Source organism: Candoia aspera, chromosome 1 (assembly GCF_035149785.1).
Source record: "Candoia aspera isolate rCanAsp1 chromosome 1, rCanAsp1.hap2, whole genome shotgun sequence".
In the NCBI taxonomy this organism is placed as follows: domain Eukaryota; kingdom Metazoa; phylum Chordata; class Lepidosauria; order Squamata; family Boidae; genus Candoia; species Candoia aspera.
In genome coordinates, this window is record NC_086153.1 from 55,882,491 (window position 1) to 55,902,658 (window position 20,168).

General features: G+C 39.9%; 1 long non-coding RNA gene across 1 annotated transcript in view; it reads right to left on the minus strand.

Annotated features, from left to right (window-relative positions):
• LOC134498413 (uncharacterized) overlaps positions 1 to 20,168 on the minus strand; it is a 24,010-nt gene continuing 3,842 nt past the window's right edge. Inside the window, exons 2-3 of the long non-coding RNA XR_010068034.1 lie at positions 1,742 to 1,821; positions 1 to 901 (exon numbers count right to left, since the gene is read on the minus strand). This is a non-coding gene — a long non-coding RNA (uncharacterized LOC134498413). The remainder of the gene's footprint in view (positions 902 to 1,741; positions 1,822 to 20,168) is intronic.

Consider the following 20,168-nt stretch of genomic DNA (forward strand, 5'->3'; position numbering starts at 1 on the left):
ATCATCAGAGTCTTCATGGCTCCCCTGACTTCCAGTTTACTGTATTTCCAGCCATTTCCTCAAGTTACTTCAGTCATATTTGGCACTCTCTAAACGTGTCAGGCTATAGATCTTGTTCTTACTCCAGTCAAAGCATCTGAAAAAGTCCAGATTGTGAAACGTTAGTTGAGTTTCTTTCCTGCAACCATTGATGCTTTGCATTTGCCTCCTGCGTTACCTTGATGTAGAAGAGCTGCTTCAGGTTTCTGACATTTTAATGTTTCAGCATCACTTTCTGAATGCTAGTTAGATGACACCATTGACATCATAAGTGGGTTTCTGTCAACAGGAACAGGCTCCCAACTCATAACCTGGATTACTTAACTTCCTTAGTAGTGCTCCCTCCTTTTGTGACATTCTGTTGTAAAGAGCAGCCATGCTAGGTGGCTATTTTACCAGCTCCAAGGGATGGAAAATGCATGTTGGTTGCCTAGCAACCATAGCCAGTATGAGCCAGTATCAGAAAGGGAGTGCAACCTATGGTTGTTCATAGGTATGCATTTAAACTGATTAATAGACCATTTACAAGGGTGCTTATATGACTGCTGCAAAAATGTGCTCTGTATCTTCTCCACAAAATGGCAGTTAAAGGGCAAGAAGGCTAATGGAAAATGGAAATATTTGAAGTGAGGTTGTCCAAGTCAAGTCCTACAATCACCTGCCCACAGATATCTCAAGGAATTTCTTCAACTTAACATCATGACTGAGATTAATGAGATTGGAAGCAGAAAGGAAAGCCCACGTTAGCAGCCCCCAAAGCAGTTTTCCCCGAGCGATGGGTTCCAAATGTGTTGATACCAAAATAGCTTCTAGACAGCACAGCATGTAGATTAGGAATTATGGCAGCTGAAGTCCAACATATCTGGAGGGCACAGGAGTGAAAATAATTTCAGTGTAGAACATTCATTCCCAGTCTTCTAATTATTATGAATTTCTAGACCAATATTAACTTCCAATTCCTTGCAACATAAAGCCTTTGTGGAAAAGAACAATAAGATGCTTCTGCATGAGGCAATTATTATGCAATTGCTCCGACTCAGACAGAATTTTTGGAGTAGATACCCTCACTTCTCTTTCATTTCTACTACCTCTTCCATCTTTTTTCTGATCACAAACATTGCATCAGGAGGTGAAAGGCGCAAGGTTTGCTTTTCATTGACAAGCCAAGAAAATATGCAAGGAACTCTTTTTCTCTGAAAAAGAAAATCACATCTGTGTTTGTTACCATATTCTCAGTTATCTAAGACAAAAGATCCTTTTCGTTTTCCTTCCAGGTAAAAGCAGAATATTCTTATTTCTCCACTACTGTTGGAGATATGCTGCTTATGCCATAAACACATGTCTACCTATTTATCTAGGTTCAAAAACACAAGCATGCACATATTTGTCCTCACAGAGCCCTTATGGAATGCACCCATTTGAAGTTATCTTTTTCTGCTATCCTAATTTTTTGCCTTTCATCATCATATTCCTTCTGCATATGGTAACTTTGATGTGAAACCTGTGACATTGCTAAAACTCCCCACCCCTCTCTGGGGAAACAGAACAGTCCCCAAGCATTTCTTCTTTGCTGATGTTGCTTGCTACAGTTTGACTTGCTGTATCTGAGCCATTAACTTGGTCATATACTCTTATTTCCATTAAACAAAAGGGATCCTTGATCCCTTGGCAAGTTTCTCCAGCCCAATGTCCATCATCTTACCTGAACTGGTCCCAAAGCCACCCATTCTTCATACCAAATGTTATCCTGATTCCACAGTGTATGACCATCTGTTTATTTCACTGAGAAAAAAAAAAGAGAGAGGGGGCAATGTTCACTGTGTCACTCTTTTCAATGACATTCTGTGGAATCTCTTCAGATCTATCTCATTTCACAGGGACTTCCAGTTGGAGTTTGAATTTCAATGCTGTCTGTGGAAAGGAAATGGCCAACCAAGGTTTTATTCTCCTGCTCCGCACACTCTGTGGAATCTAAGAGGGGAACAGTTTCAACTGAGGGCAGATTGGGGATTAAGAAACGTAGTTTACAAGGAGTGTTAAAGAACTGTTGCTTTTCCTCCTGATAAGCTTTCAACATGTAACATTTGTGTGATGATACAGTGATAGATCCACTTTACTTCTTAAATGCCTGTCTTGCAGTTGTTAAAGGCAAGGGAATAGGGGGGACAAATGCTATGAGACAGAAGGATCAAGAAAGGTCATTATTATTATTGATGGAAGCAAAACAGCCGTTCAAGATGTTTCACCAGGGCCAGTAACAATTAAGATCAGCAACTGAAGCTGTTTTTGTAGAGGAATGGCATGATAGGAGGGAATGTTTTATCTATTATGCAGCTGTTACAGATAGAGAGACCCTATTAGGAAAAGATGGAAAGCTTTAAATCTCTGTCATGTACACATTCCTACTCCTTTATCAGCAGTTAACCAATGCTTCCCCTCCCACTTACAGGAACTGTGTTTACCGAACCCATTAAACAGGCAGCAGGATTTCAGAGAATTCCTGATCACATGGAAGAATCTACATGCACCCAGTGATGAATAGGTCCACTTTTACCCAAGCTTTCCTCTGAATGCAGAGTGATCAAGGGTACAGTCATGATGTCATCACATAAATGACACCAATATACCATTTGCAAAATGGTACTTCCCAACACATTAGCAGTAGTAAGGAGCATGCTGCTTCATTGGCAGAAGCAGAGGACCGTGCCTTTTCCAATACCATTAACCTTCTGTACAGAGAGAAAGACTTGTTTTTAAAAAAGAGAACTTCTTTTTTTAGAGGTTTAACACTGTCTTACAAGTTTCATAACAGCAGTGAGCACACACTAACAAGGAGGCCATCTAAGATCTGACTCCTGCTTTGGAAAGCACCGGTTGGGCATCGTGTGAACAGCTGCTTGTAGAAGCCGGGTGTTGTATCTGTTCAGCAGTATAAACCAAAATGGCAAGGGAGGCAGCACCCAATGTTGGGAGGGGGAGGGAGGGATGTACACTGTGTCACAACTAGACAGATGCCATTCCCAGCCCCTGATGGGCCTCACCACAGTCACTGCCAAAATGCCGGAAAACCGTGCAAAACTACCCAACGTGAAGTCATCTCTTTTCCCTCCCTCCCCATTCCACCCAAGGCATTTTATTTTCATGGGAGGGTTCCCATTTCTTCATGTGACAATAATGAACTCAAATTTGTATGTCCTTCAGATGCCCTCCTTAGAGAATGCATTGTTGTCAAAAGTTTAAGGGAAGATTTAGATGTGTGTTTTATGAAAAAAAGTTAATAGATTAGTCAACTGGCTAAAACAAGTCACATGAAGTGGAAAACTACATACATGTCAAGCAAATGATGAGGTCCCTAACTGCCTTTGTCTATGCAGAGCTATCATAGATAACTTACTGACTTATTACCAATTAATTATTCAAAATTAAATCTCCTTTGCTAGTAATGAGATATTCTCTGAAGTCTGAGGAATGCTGGCTTCTTTCTTAAACATAACCTGTTACTGCAGGTAGCAGGGGTATTTGTTACAGCTTTCTATTCCTCTTTAGCAATAGCGCTCATCAAATAGATCCTACTTTACTACATTTATCTTCAAAATGAGCTACTTTAGGATGACGCAGATGATGATGAAGAAGAAGCAATACCAACAAGGTAACTTGCAGCACCTTTAAGATATATTGAGATATAGATGACATGAATATGGGTCCTAGTCTATCAAAGTTTGTATCAGAAAATATTTTTCTTATTCTTGCTGCAAAGCAAAATCACCCAGCTCACCATTTAAATTATATTGTTTTTATACTGAACTTGCAGATCAGGCATGATGTAGAGCGGTGTTTCTCAACCTTAGCAACTTTCAGATATGTGGACTTCAACTCCCAAAATTGTCCCCTTTGGGGGGAGATGGGCAGTGGCGAAATTTGATAAATAAATAAAAAATAAATAAACTCCCAACATTCCCCAGCCAGCCATGCTGGCTGGGGAATTCTAGGAATTGGTCTACATATCTTAAAGTTGCCATGGTTGAGAAACACTGATATAGGGAAATCTCTGATACTGGGATTCCAAAATGGTACCCGGAGGTGCCAATGTTCTTATGGACACCTTTCTTGGCATTTACCAGGTTCTCAGGTACACATGACTATTTTACATTTTAAAAACTATCTTTTATTTTTTTAAAAAAAATATAAACTGGAACGCTACAAAGCAAAGCACCAACTTCCAGCATCCCTTTCATTTTTAAGAAGGACTGATCCTCAAAATCTTTCTTAGGATATAAGCCCTTTCTTTGAAAAGAGAGATCCTGTTACTCTTGTCCAAGCACTTTGTTGAACTGAGGTTCATCTAATCCAGTGTTTTTCAACCTTGGGAATTTTGAGATGTGTGGACTTCAATTTCCAGAATTGCCCAGCCAGGATGGCTGGCTGGGAAATTCTGGGAGTTGAAGTCCACACATCTTAAAGTTCCCAAGTTTGAAAAACACTGATTTAGTGCAAAACACCATTGATTGTGAATGCCATTTAAATGCTTCAAATGCTTCAGCCCACAGTCTTGCTAAAATAGAACCGAGAACAGGAAACAGGAGTCACTTACACATTCTTGTGTCTGGCAAAATGCTACTGGTAGTCACACTGTATCTGGGCTACAAGAATCTGGATTACCACAAGATGGCAGCAAGGAGATGCATTTCAACTCTAGTGGCTGGGGGTGTTTACAGCCCAGATATGGTAGCCCTAACTGTTGGGTAAAGTCTTTGGGTATCTCCACAAGTTGTCATTCAATATTGTTGTCATCCAGTAATTAAATACACACATGCAATTTGTGACCAGCTCCGAAACTCACACATGGAAATGTCTGGCAGTTGAAGCTGGGAGTTTGCAATATTAGAACTCTTTAAAAAAACAGACCTGGACAGCTCTACCAGAAAGTAATTTTTCCTTCCCAGCAGTCGCTTGACAGGATTTTTACATCTGAAATCACCTGCATAGATCTTCTGCCAGTGCCCTGAGTTCAGTTAATACACAAATCAATTTTTTGATTTGTTTTTACTGCTGATCCCTAGTGCTGCAAAGAGACCTTCAGAATCTGCACTGTTTATTTCACAGGCATGTTAGCCAACACTGCATATTTTGAATGAAGTCAGCCAAAGATGGATTTTTTTTTCCAAGCACATGAGACTAGAAGGTCACATTCAAGATTACTCTGACAAGCATATAACTTCCTAATCTCTTGCAGTGTGTATTTATGAATGATGTAGGGAATTTAATTTGTGCTGAGTACTGAATTAAGGAACTGTTATTATTTCAGATTCAGATGGAGTAATATGAGAATAGGTAAAACGATTAAGTTTACTGGGAAAGAAACAGGATCTGGTTATTCTACTGCAATCTTTAGAGACTGACAAACAGTTTTTATCCTTTTGAAAAGTAAATGATCAGTGGATTTCTTTTTCTTTCTCTTCAGTTCACTGGGATGTAAGATAGACCAGCTTGAGCAGCCTTTATAGTATATCTTTGGAGATATTCTAAATATGGGTTAATTAAGGTGTGACACCAGTTTTGTTTATACAACCACTGAATCATAGTCTACCTAACCCTGTTATAATCTAGCATGCTGTGTGAATCAGCCCATGTGGTTTGTTTATTATTAGGTGAGTCAAGCTAATTCAAAAAGTTGAGCTGATTCAGCAATCCATGACTAAATGAACTGTGAAGTGGGGTCACAGAAACACAGCTGCTTTCTGTATTGGCCTGATATAACTATGATGATACATTCAAAAAATTCTGTCACTGTCTTCAAACAAAATCCACAGAAGAACTATACTTTTTAGGCCAACTCCAAGGGACATTCAAATGCTTAGCGGGGCTTAAGCAGGCTGTTCAGACATTCTGAATACCAAGAAACAACAAGGACTATCTTTATCACTTATTGGCAGATCTGCAGTACTGCAGACAACTGAAAACCAATTACAATTTGCTTCCTGGTTGAAAGATGAGCACAGAGAAGTCTCAGCTCACCCGTGCTCATCTGTTGGCCAGTAAAGACTGCCTCATCCCATCATTCAATTTAACACTTAAATACAAATTGTTCCCTTCCCCCACTAAAGGATTAGCGTTATAGCGCTCTGCCATTCCCCCTGTCATTTGGGAATAAGAAAACTTGGGAAGTACAGCAAACCAGGTATACCCTCCCATGGGAGACTATGTTGTGGTACAACTTCATCTATGCACAAACATTAATTGTTTGAAAAATTACCCTATGTACAAAACCGTGTGATTATAGCAGATGGAAACTGAACCAAGAACAATTGCAAATACCTAGCATCAACATTAACTGATCACCAGGGTGCTGGATTAGCTTTGTGACGAGATCTGAACCTATGCTTAGTAACACCTTAAGATCACAAAATAGTGTACAAGCTTTTCAATTTCCAGACTGTTTCTTCAGGCAAGATGGTAGACAAAGGACAAAGGGAGAAGGAAAAAGTGACTGAAATAATGAAAACCGTATTTAATCAGATGTCACGGGAGGAGGTTGAAGGCACTCAAATTGCTGCTGTATTGACTTCAGGTTGCAACCAGGACTGGGGTGAAGCAGAAACAAATATTAGGTGATTCCCCCTTTCTGAAAGCATACAATCCTGTCCTTAATCTAAAGTAACACACATTCCGAGAAAGGTGGAAAACAAGAGAAGAGAGAAACAAAACAGTTTTTGTATGAAGGAAACAAGTGATAATTTTAAATTCTGTGTTACAGTCCTCCCCAGCTTCTCATAGGCATTGGGCTACAATTTGCTTAATTCCCTGCAAGACAAAAAGCCATGTTGACTGGAAATTCAAGTAGATCCCTTGATTGGGAAAGATAGTTATCGCTAGGAATTAATAACTGGAGGATGAATGTTCAGGCAAGATCTATTTCAGTTCTTAGCTATTGTCCAGCATAGATTATCATCATCATCATCATCACCACCACCATCATCATGTATTATTACTGCTTTAATAAAATGGAGGGAGGGGAGACAGTGGCTCATAAACAATGTCCAATTTGGCACCATTTTGTGAATGGGCATTTCTCCTGTGATTGTTACTTTATGAGATGCCTAACATAAACCATAGTTTACAAACCAGAACTGTTGGTTGAGCTAAGGCACAACCAAACAAATTACACTGTGGTTTAGCCCAATACGTGAGCCCAACTTAAAATACTGTAATGGAGAGTTAAATAGCTTTGATATTGTTTAGTACCTCATGCTGTAATTCTGAAACTTCTATCTCCCCAACCCATTTCCTTATAGACTAGTGGAAGGAAGGGAAGGCAAATGTGAGAGATACCTTGAAAACTAGAAATAAAATGATGGTGATGATTCACTTCCATCAGGCTATTAAATCCAGCACAGCTATGATTTAATCCCTCTTTTGCCACACCATTAATGTTTGAAATGTTGACAGAGGCATTATCAAGCTGGATCAGTCTGGCTTGTTCCAGAACTGGTGGTTATTGTTTTTGCTCAGTCTAAGCAGAGGAGGGTATCAATCCTGCATATTTCACTACTTGAAAGTGAGATTTGGCTTCGCCCTGACTCGAGCTCCCAGCAAAAGATGGGGATGCCTCTCTGTGACATGGCAAGCAACTTGGTTAGAAGCAATACCACACTGCCACCAAAGGCTCTTGGCAATGCCAGCCCAGAGGCACTGAAGATTAAACACAAAGTAGGGTACTCCCACCTCCCCTTGTCCAGAGAGCCAACCAGGAGGAATGGTAGCCCACACCCTACCCCATGCTTCATTCTAAATATTGTTAGGTGACACATGAGCAATTATGTTCCTTGCTGCTAAGGTCATAAACAGATTGAATCTTAATGTTTCTAAGAATCCAACAGCCTCGTGGGGGTGTTAGCAAAGCTCTTTCTTTATTATTGATTTTAATAATTTGATCCAAGAGAAAACACTACCTAAGCACAAATACACATGCCTACAATTATTCCTTGGCCACAGTTTTTAATTTGTGCACATCAGTGATGAATCCTTGGACAACCCATGAAGGGGAGAGATCAGACAGAGGAGGAAGAAGTACATGAGCTTTCCCCCATCTCTCCTTTGTGCAAGGGGAGCTCCTGCACCCCTAAATCTCCCAAATGCTTTCAGCTATTGTAAAATTCAAGATGTTCAGAATGTGAATTGCCAGCCAGAGCAACTGAACTCTTCTCCATAACTCTTCTCCTATACTACCAGACCATTTAATGGAAGACTCACGCCCCCTCCTGGTGAAAGAATCAATTTGCAAAAAAGCCAACAAGTTAACAACTATTACTTTATTTAGACCAACCAAAATATCCTAAAACAAAGCTCACTCATTTTAGTTGGTGTAACTAAATATGATCTTACTGTTTGTTTTGAATCAAGTTATTTCAGAATCTGCAGAGGAACATTCAGAAATATCTTAGTTCCAAATTTTGCACACCTTTCTTAGGACACTCTGTTTCCTGTTTGTTAATATCCATTCACTCTACCTGTCCTGCTCTGATTTAAAAAGAAGGGATCATTTGCTAGACAAAATATAGCAGTCTTAGAAGTTCCTAATTACCACCCATTTGTTTCAATGGTCTACTCTAATCCCTTCCTCAATATTCTCCTTTTGTAGAGTGGAGGGCAAAAGGAAGAGGGGCCGACCAAGGGCAAGGTGGATGGATGATATTCTAGAGGTAATGGATTCGTCCCTGGGGGAGGGGGGTGTTGACGACCGACAGGAAGCTCTGGAGTGGGCTGGTCCATGAAGTCACGAAGAGTCAGAAGCCACTGAATGAATAAACAACAAACATGGTAGACTTAACACCTATGAAAAGGACAGACAATGTATAATCCTTCTGATATTAGTGAAGTCTAATTCCCATCAGCTTTAGCTAGCGCAGCAAGTGATGAAGGATCATGAGGACTGTGGTTCTGCAACATCCAAGTGTCTATACCTTACTTACCACTGCTAGCCCAATCTAGAAGCTAATTCTATGGTTATGAACTTCTTCAGTGGGGTTGTAACCTTTCTTGCAAAACTCCTAGGTATTTTTAACTTCATAAATTCATCACTCACTCACACACTAGCTTTATGTGTTGGGAGCATGATAAACTGTAACAAGTGCAGGTATTTAAAAAGTTATCTACTCTTATTAATGATTAGCTTCTCATAAAGAATTGAGCAACCTACTTTGGTTGTTTAGTTAGTTCAGATTCAGATTCAGAAGATTCTGAACTAACTTAAGAAGAAAAAACAAGAGTCATCTATAGCATACAGTGTAAGGACTGTAAGAGCTACTATGTAGGACAGACGGGCAGAAGACTAGCAGAGCAAATCCACGAACACCAATTAGCAGTCAGAAGACACGATGAAAACTCCTTAATCTCACAACACATGGACAGACTCAGCCATACTTTCAACTGGGAAACTGAGCACTCTAGACCAAGCCAAATCCAAAAACACTATGGAATTCCTGGAAGCTTGGCACTCAGACAGATCCCATCAACAGGCACATAATGGTAAACAACATTTACATACCATTCAAAAGAGACAACAAAAAAGCTAAAAAAGAAACAAAAAGACCAGAATACCTCCTCGCCAGCAATCAACAACTAGATATGCAAAGATTAACACCAGGATTAACACCAGATGAGCAATCAAGCAGTACACAATATCCTAATCAAGGAAATATTAACTCAGTCAATCAATCAAGCAGAAAACAACAGCCAAATCAAGGAACTACCAAGAAGAGAACAAACGCCCTACCAACACAAGCAGGGCAAGCCACTGTATATAAACAGAGAGCAAACCCCACTCCCTTTTTGCACTGAAGATGTTGCCTAGTTGGGCAATGAAACGTCTGCAAGCAAACAACCAAGCTCAGAGAGCACCAAGGACTCCACAGTTCAGATTCTATTTAGCAGCCTTTTTTCCCCATCCTTTTTTTCTGGCCTGCTTTCAGTGGGAGGAATAAGCATAATGGAGATTCCTGCCCTTCCTGAACTGAAGATCTTGACATTAATGTTACCCATCAATGGCTTTAACCCCAAAACAAGGATAACTTTCACAAACAGAATAAGCTACCCCCTTCCAAAGATTAATCTGGGGATAATGTTGCAGAGCAAATACTTTCTTTTCTCCATTGAAATGATCATCAGGGTTAGTCTTAGAAAGCTGCTTTGGAACCTATCTTTTACAGGCACATCTGGTATTTTGATGCTAAGCATTGGGTTGGGTTATTTCCAAAGTTGTGTAAAATCAATCACAGTACAGCTTTACAAAAGTCCATCCTGCAAGAATCTAATTTCATCAACAATGTTTGCTCCAATCTTAGGAAATAATCTGTTTGAGACTCTTAGAGTTTGATGGAAGTAGAAAATTGTTTCCTTAAAGTATCCCTATATCCATAATGACTTAACAGTAAGATACTTTCAATTAAAGATGAGGCTTTACAATACAGTTATAATTAGAAATATGCCCATCAGCCCCAAAGTCTTAAAGGATTAAGAGTGTCCCTAAATAATTTCTTGATGCTGTCTCCTCTGCCTTTGGCAGAATTTCAACTATTTACTGTTTGGTGTCTAAGTACCTTAGCAGGTCATCTGAACTGATCCCAGCTTTCAAAGATATGACCTGGCTGGATTAATGCTTCTACATGCTTCCTTGCATGGAACATATGAGAAAGAAATCAAATGACAGTTATAGAACAAATTCACTGTGATGTCATGATTGTATTTTATGGCTGAGGAAAATTTAGATATCCTCATATTAGCCTTTATTTATTCCATGGCAGATGTTTTTCTACAATAAGAGATAAAATTATCATTGTTTCTCTATCCCATTTGTTTCTGAGCATCCTAACACATTATTCTGCAAAGGTCTTTCTTCATGATCACATTCAGTTTAAAACTTAGAAACATGTTTCCTTTCTTTTAATTTGTTGACTGGATAATCTCCAGACAGAGGAGAGTTGCTTCAAAGCTCAGGCACATTATTTGGGGAAGCCATCTTAGGTCTTATAAAGGAATATTTCTACTGGCCCTCTTTGAAAAAGAACTCCAAAATTAAATGCTATTAAAAATAGAGTATTGCTTTTTCATAGAGCAAAAAGATAGGAACTTTTTAAATTACCACATTGCTTCCAAAACTGTTTTGTTTGGTAGATAATCATTTCTGCCATAACCTAACTCCCTCTTCTATCTCTACTTTCCCAGCTTCCAAAAAAGGGTGCTTTTATACCTTTTATAAAACAACTATAGTGGAGTTAAGGACAGAATAATCTATGGCTGCATTTATACATCACTCCAGACCATAATATGTATTTTTAGTTTCAGTTTAGCCCAATATATGAATTCAGCTATTATGGTATATATACCATAACTTTTTGTTTGTTTAACAAATTGAAAGCAACAATGGCTTAGTACAGTATACTCATGATAATACAACACATCCCGAAGCACAAGAGCTCTTTTAGAGGGTTTTTCTGCCTTACTGTATTGCATTTGGTTCATTTAATTTTTATTGCCTTTTCTGCTTTTTTATGGTTTCATAATCAAGTGCCTTAAGCACTTAACTGAACGGAGGGAAGATTCAAAATGCAAGGATAGATAATTGTAAAGGGATTTTACTGTTGAGAAGAGAACCCAACTGGGACAGTGTCACTGTTTTAAATTGGCAGGTGGATGGGCTCACTGCCTTTGAGATAAAGGAAGTGATTCTCCTGAGGACATTTAAGGAATAATGCTAATTTTGTACAAATTCTATCTGTTTCAGGGCTACACTGAGTTTTGTGCTGCATGTTGTACAAAAGTACAGTACATGGGACCAGGGCATATTTATTGGCAAAGGGTAAATCTCCAGGAGTGGTTTTAGCTGGAATTGGAACAAGCTGGACACTCCACAGGATTTTCTGTGTTTATAATTTTCCTTTCTAGTCTTCATTATTGTAAAATTTCCCCATCAGTTCGTTCATTTTTTTTCTTTTGAACAGCAGAGGGAGTTATTAAGCTATCAGCTCTTGATACAAAATAGCTATACATAGAGAAGTAATTGAGCTACATTCCTGTAGAAAGCAGTGTCAAACGACTGAAAAAATTGCTTTTCAAGAGGCACTTGAATTGTTTTTTCCTATACAAGCCATCTTCTGTGCACAAAATTTATTAGGATTAACTTATTTTTGATACTGTGGCCATCTAACAGATCCCACAATTAAAATTATTTCTCCTCTTATTTGAATATCCATGTTCTCTCTTAAACTCATCTAATCTTCACTTCCAGCATGATTGGTTTTCTTAATTGCAGTAATATTGGCCATGGCCCTGAAAACTAACTTGTTCTTCTCCAAACAGAAATATTTCAGATGAAAAGCTTATTACAGATGTCAGGTGACCTGTTCCTGGAAGCATTTCAGTACTGTATTCCCTCCCTCTCTCCCTCCCTCCCTCCCTTTAGTCTATAGTATAAGGACATGGGTTGGGGAGACAGAAAAGGTTCGAAATTGGAGTATGAGATACGAAATGATAGCCAAAGTTATTTAGTTCTCCTTTATTACAATGTTTTAGGTTTATTTATTTATTTATTTAAGAAATTTATTTGGCTGTCCAGCTTAAACAAATGTGACTCCTGGTGTTTTGTTTTCAATAAGAAAACAAAAACAAAAATGCAAATACAATTAAAATTAAAATTACAACATCTGCAGTTAATAGATGATTGGACATTCTCAATATGCACTAAGCTTACCAGGCAAGATCTCCTATCATCCCGGCCACAATGCCCAGGGGAAGAATCAATTTTTAATTCCTTTCTAAAAGCCAACACACTTGGATCATTCCACAAGGCAGGCTCGACAACAGAAAAAGCATATCTCCAAGGTCCCATAAGATGACATTGCTTCAAGCAAGGGACCTGAAGTCTACAAATCCTATAAGAGCATTTGAGAGAGGCAAAAGCAATCAGAGAAAGGCAGTCCTGCAGATAATGCACCCTGTCCATGTAGGGCTTTGCAGGTGATAATCAGCACCTTGAATTATACATGAAAGCCTGTTGGGAGGTAGCATAGCTTGCAAAGTAGTGGTGTTACATGGATGTAATGTATGTGCCCATAACTACCCATGCTACTGCATTCTGGACCAATTGCAGCTTCTAGCTGGTTTTCAAGGTCAGCCTCATTTAGTGTGCATTGCAATAATTCAACTGGAAGGTGATTAAGGCATGACTGTCAGCAAGAAGAGCCTCCCAATCCAGGAATGGGTGTAATTGATGCACAAGATAAAGTTGTGCAAGGGAGGCCATGGCTGCCACCAGACTCTTGGTCCCGGCTGCCACCTGTTCCTTGAGCAGGAGCTGTGAGTCCAGGAAAACCTCCCAAATTGCTTGTTGCTAATGGGAACCCTCCCTCCCGAACCAAAGCTGGAAACTCTCCAGTTTTGGGAATAGGCTGGCCTCAAACCTGCAGCCACTCAGTCTTACCAGGACAGAGCCAAATCAGCAATTCCACATCCAGACTCCATAATCTCCAGATAGTGGGACTGAAGCTTGATAGCATCACTTGGATGACCATGGGCAGAGATATACAGTTGAGTGTCAACAACATACTAATTATACTGTACCCCGTGCTGATGGATGGCCTCCTCTGGGTTTTCAAATAGATGTTAAACAAAGATAGGAAGAGGGTAGAACTCTGAGGCATCCTACAAAGCAGAGGTCTAGGCCTACCCCTTTCTCATCCCAACAAAGAAACTTGTACAGGATGGGGAAAACTGGTTCAAAAGAAGCACATGTGAGAAGGACTTAGGTGTATTAATGGATCATAAGGTAAATGTATCTCAACGGTGTAATGCAGCTGCAAAGAAGGCCAATGGCATCTTGAAGAACATTTAAGTTGAGCACACAGTCCAGATCGTGGGAGGTAATTATCTTGCTCTATTCTGCCTTGCTCAAACCTCACTTGGAGTATTGTGTTCACTTCTGCACATCCCAGTTTAAAAAGGATATTGATAACTTGGAGCAAGTCCAGAGAAGGGCTACCAAGATGGACTGGAAACAAGTGCTACAAGGAACACCTAGGTAAGTTTAGCTTGCCAAAGAGGGGGTGGATTGGGGACATGATATCTGTCTTCAAATATATGAAGGGCCGCCACATTGTAGACGGTTCAGACTTACAGGTACTCCTCACTTAACAACACTAATTGGGACCAGCAACTCCATCGCTAAGCTAAGCAGTCATGAACAGAAAGACCACATGACTGCCCTACTTAGCGACAGCAGTTCTAGCAGTCCCTGTTGCTGTCATTAAATGAATCATGTGGGTTTTTAGGTGAGGACCCACCCCAATCCAAGCTATTCCCAGCTTGGTCCCACCCATCCCGCAGCCTTGTCCTTCCAAAGCAAATGACTGCCTCCTCTTCAACTCCCCCAACCTGCCTATCTCCCCCCATCTCTGCCCTGCACAGTATGAAGAGGCCACTGTATTCCTCCACCATTGCTCCCAGCAGACCTTCCTCCCTGTCCTTGGTGTGACCGTTGTGTTCTTCACCCCCTCCGCTGGGCTTGTCATTGCCACCAAGGAGTGCCACCTCAAGTTCCACAGTGGGGCAAGCAGCCCTGTTGCCGCAGTGGACCAAGAAGCCCCTGAGCCGTGGTGCAGCAAGCAGCCCCAAAATCATGATGTGGCAGGAAGTCCCGTTGCCATGGCTCTGAGGCAGCTTGCTGCACCACAGCTGTGGGGCAGCTTGCCCCAAGCAGCCCCAGGGCCACAGGATAGCAAGAAGTAGCTCCTTAGAAGCCCACCTCCTCCTGTGTCCCATCAGTGGCTTACCAAACAAGAAACACCCTGCATCGTTTGCCTGAGTCCATCTTGCCCATGAATCTGTACTGTTTCTTCCCTGGCTTCCCATTCCTCACATTTTGGATTATAAGCTCCTGTAATTAGGTCCCATCACAGCTAGTCTTTGTGTTACATGCAGAGATGACACTATGCAAGTAAATAGCATCTGAAGAATATTCTTGCCTGACTTTGGTTCATCTTGAAAAGCTAAGTAAGGTTGGACCTGCTTAATATATGGGGGGAGCTCACCTGGGAACTCCTGGGGTGGTGGAATAAAACTGGGAAGTTAAAAAAAAACTCCCAGAGAAAAGAAATGGCAAATTACACCCATATTGTCAGGTTTCTACTTGGAAATTTCCAAACTGTTGAGATTGACTCTAGGGCTGTGTTTCTTGAACATTTTACTCTCAGGATCCCTTCCTACTTTTAAAAATTATGGAGGACCCCAAAAGAGTTTTTGTTTATATGGGTTATATTCATTGATGTTTATCGTATTAAAAATTAACATTGATGCATTCATAAAATATTTATTTATTGAATCATGTAAAATAACAATATTAAACCCATTAGATATTAACATAAATATTTTTCATGAAAAAGCCCTATATATTTCAACAAATAAAAAATAAGAAGAGTGACATTGTTTTTGCAAATATCTTCAATATCTGGCAAATAATTTTGATTTCATGGACCCCTGAGAGGTTCTTGGGGGATCCCCAGAGGTCCTCAGACCACACTTAAAGGAATACTGTTCTAGAGAATCTTCATCTTTTTTACCTTTGAGTACAAACTCTGTTAGCAAAAGATCTAGGGCATCTAAGAGATAACAAAGCTTTAACCTACATACACAAGCACCTTCACTCCTCCATCTATGCAACTAAGTCACCAAACCAGGAGGTCTTCCGTTTGAACCAGCAATTATTTGAACCAGTAACTGCTGATGTGCAACCCCAGGATACCACTTAATCCCCTTGATGCCAGACTCTCCTCTGAGTATAACTGCTAAAAAATTACAGGACAATTTTTTGCGACCATTTGAGGTTGGAACACACAACAATTGTCATTTAAACCCTAAAATGTGGATTTTTGAAAAGGTCAGAGCCCCCTCGCTAGTTCACACAGAACTAAAAAATTCTGTCCCTGTTTATCTGTCATATGGCCCCATCCACTTTGCATCATTCCCCCATATGCTGTGACATGGCTCTTGGCCAGAAAAAGGTTTCCTGCCCTTGATTTAACCATAGATTGCTGTTGGTTTATCCTATTTGCTTTTCCCAAAGCTGTTAATCATCCTATTTGGTTTTCCAGCTCATGTAAGCTGAAGTATGACCATGCAGATCCTCTCTGTGAGTTGTTTGGCTCTCCAAGGAAGGTTTAATCATTAATCATTCGAATTGTTTGGTACAAATGTATCTTGACTGATTGGATACAATACTTTAATTAAATCTTAACATTAAAACTATGTGAATGTGGCCGATATTGAGTCAAGAAGAGACAGGATTAGTTCAATAAGAGAATCTTCTAGCTTAGCACTAAGAAGGCCCTTAATAAAGTTCTAAACAACATAATCAGACAAGAGATCAATTTTATTTGCTAAATCTTTGCCTATAGGGATGTGAAAAAAGTCATTTCATCTACCACACAGCAGCCCCTTGCTGAGGAAGGCTTCATATCTGTTAACCGCAGCATCTGTTTAATTGTTGTGAGTGCAAGTGCTATCTGGAGAGAATTGCTCACTTGCAGAGAAACTGTGACTTAGCTTTGCCTTCTTTTCCAAGAATATAAGAATGTTGGAAGCACTGTGATGAAAACAGTCACTCCCCAAGAAGCATAAGCTAGCTAAAGATATTAAGGAACACACTGCTTAACATACTGGAAGTGTAACTTTTAAAATGTTGTGCTGTTAATTGATACAGATGATTGTGCACGGTAGGACATGGATTTGGGGTATAGTTTCAAACAGATGGCCTCAGAGTACTTTTTTAAAATCATTCCATCTGTCCCAACATACTGCTTCCCATAGTTCTGTCAGGCAGGATCTCTGTAGTTACTTTAAATATTAGTTATGTCATATGCTATGCCTGACTTTTTAATCTATATTTTCTTTTATCAAGAGATTTCAGTACCTTCCATAATATGACTCTTGTACAACAAAAGGAGAATTCTACATGAGGCCATTTTAGCACAGATGAACTTTTATTTACCAGAGGAAACCCACTGTTAGGGTTAAATAATTATTGCGAAAGTTTGGAAAACTGTTAAGGTGTTGAAGCTTTTGCTTACAGTCAGTCAAAAGCAGCAAATGGCAGAGGAGAAAGAGGGAGAAAGAGAAAAATGGCTCAAAACCTGAAGCCATCTCTGGCATGTTCTCTGAAAGAGATGTAATGTACAGAAATGCTAAATTGCCCATAAATCTAAAAAAATGGACCTTGAATTTTAGCAGAAACACAACTGAGACAAAATTAAATACACATTTAGTTTCTCTCTAGGTGAAATGTGTGTCAGGATTTCAAAGGAACTTAAAAGAATTCTGGTAATATTTCTAGGAAGTGTGTGACTTAGAATAGGAAGGTTTTTTTAAAAAATCTGTTTAATTGTGTCCAATTCTTGAAGACTGCCTGGACAAGTCCCTGCAGTTTTCTTGGCAAGGTTTTTCAGAAGTGGTTTGCCATTGTCTACTTCCTATGGCTGGGAGAAAGTGACTGGCCCGAAGTCACCCAGCTGGCTTTGTGCCCAAGGTGGGACTAGAACTCACAGTCTCCTGGTTTCTAGCCTGATGCCTTAACTCCTAACCAATCTGACTCCCAGAATAGAAAGTACATGCCACCATATCCAGGTTTAGCAGTAGAAATATGGGCTTGATGCAAGAGTTACTGCTGGTTTCTTTTAACTGGAGTTGCCACAGATTGAAAACTGCATCTTCTGCATGTGGGTTTTAGGGCCCCCCAGATCTACTGACTTTCCAGTGTTAACCCTGAGTGGGGTTCACTCCCCCGCTCAAGTCTGTATGTAGTATGGAGTTTCTCTTGCACTCATAGCTCCTGCTTGAGGAGCCAGTGGAAGCCATGGCTAGGAGAGCTTTTTCACAAATACATTTTATGTGCCAATTATACCCATTCCTCATAGTCACTCATGCCTTAGTAGCTCCCAATTGGACTATTGCAATGCGCTCTACATGGGGCTGCTCTTGAAGAGCATTTGGAAGCTTCAGCTGGTGCAGAATGCAGTGGCATGTGCAGTTTGGGCACACCACAATAGGTCCATGTAATATCACTGCTATGTGAACTGCACTGGCTCCCACTAAGCTTCTGGATGCAATTTAAGGTGCTGATTGTCACCATTAAAGCCCTACACAGGAACCAGGTTACTTGTGGGACTACCTCTCCCCAGTGGTTTCTGCCTGCCCCACCAAATCTAGCAGAGTAGGTATGCTCTGGGTGCCACTGATAAAACAATGGCATTTAATGGGTTGCCAGAAGCATGCCTTGTCCATTAAGGCACTTAACCTGTGAAGCAACCCCCACCCCACCTCGAAATACACAGTCCATACTCGATTGGCCTTTTGCAAGGCTGTGAAGACCTGGCTCTTTCCCCAGGCATTGGGGTGGGGAGGTTAATATGGAAGCTCTGGCATGGGTGTATTTGTCTAGTGGTTTTGTGTTTTCATTAAGCTCAGTGAAGCTTCAGTTGGTTTTTTGTCTTAATATAAATATCTGCTCTTGTTCCAGAGTTCTTAGATAGATAGGCAGCCATATAAATTGGATTAATAAATATAAATAAATAAAGGCATGCTACAGAAATCCACTGAAATACTATGCCCCCAAGCCTGAGTCCAGACAGCCTATCTGGAAAACTATCTCACTTGATGATACCAAAAGCCAACAAGCGGTCCAGAAAAATGAGCAAATGGAATCATACTCCCCCTTTCCTCTTCGAGCAGAGGATATCTATCAACTGATTTCTGCATCAAAAACAGACAAGAAAGTGGATTAAAATACAACAAAATGATTATTTCATCCAAGTGTTTAAAACGATATACTGTAGTAATCTTACTCCATCAAATATCTTATGCATATCTTGACATCAGAACAGCTCTTTTGTATACATCAAAACCACCAGGATCTAAATCCTAATGTCGAAATCATAGTGGGATACTAAGTGCTTTTTTAAAAAAAAACATTATCTTTAAAAATGTGGCTGCAGAAGACAACAAAACTCATGGGAAGTTTCAACAAGATGACCATTGGAGGGTTGCAGTGAGTAATATCTTCCCTGCCTAAGTATCTGTGGGGCATAAAAGAAAAAAAGAGAGAGAGAGAGAAAGTTTGCACAGTAAACTGTCCCACCACTTACTATTTAGTTGTTAATTGAAGAGGAGCCCCATAAAGGAACTTGATGGCTATGCCTCTTATTTTTTCATGAATAAGCATTTACTGCCTCTATTCCAATACAAACAATGCTATTATGGGAGCTTTGGTCTCCACTCACAACATTCTTCCAGTTCTATCAATAAATATCACTGTAATTGGTGGGGTGGGATGGGGTGAAGGGAGAAGACAGGAAAATTGAATCGGTTTTTCTGAGACTTCCAGCTTGTATCACTGGTAATCTAACCTCAGCCAGGACTTTCTCATAAATAACAATCTAATCACCTATTATATAGAATTTAATTATATATTACAGGTATGAGATTGCTCTCTGTGCTTTTTATACCCCATCAGCTATTTCCTCTTTTTTTTTTTTATGTTTTCATTGGTATATGTGAAAACCACCCCACACTATGCAGAATCACCTCAGTTTTTTATATTTTGCTTTGCTGATCAATTCACTACTGTACTTTAATTTAACTTTCTGCCAATTAAGGCAAAAACGGCAAGAAAATCTCTCTCTATACGCTAGGGTACAAAAGGTACAGTATAACCCAGGACAGTCATATCAGTTAAATACAACATTATCTCCAGCCAATTACATTCATTTGTAGTAGCACAGAGCACAAATTCCTCAGGTTTTATAAGACTGCTTGGGAAGAAATAACTCTTACATATTGCCAGAATAGGTTAGATAGAAATGTTGTGAGCCTTCCACTGGAGGAAAAAGGAAAGGAAGTATGTAGTTCATCTGTAAAATCATAACAGGACAAGAAAACTGTTTATTCATTAATATATGCTAAGGATGAATTAACGGATATAAGATTAAACGTATGGAGTAATGTGAGTAAGAATCTCCCTAATGCTGAAACAGATAATTGGGCCGGTATCATCAGCATAGAGCGGACAGGCTATAATTCTATGTGACTTC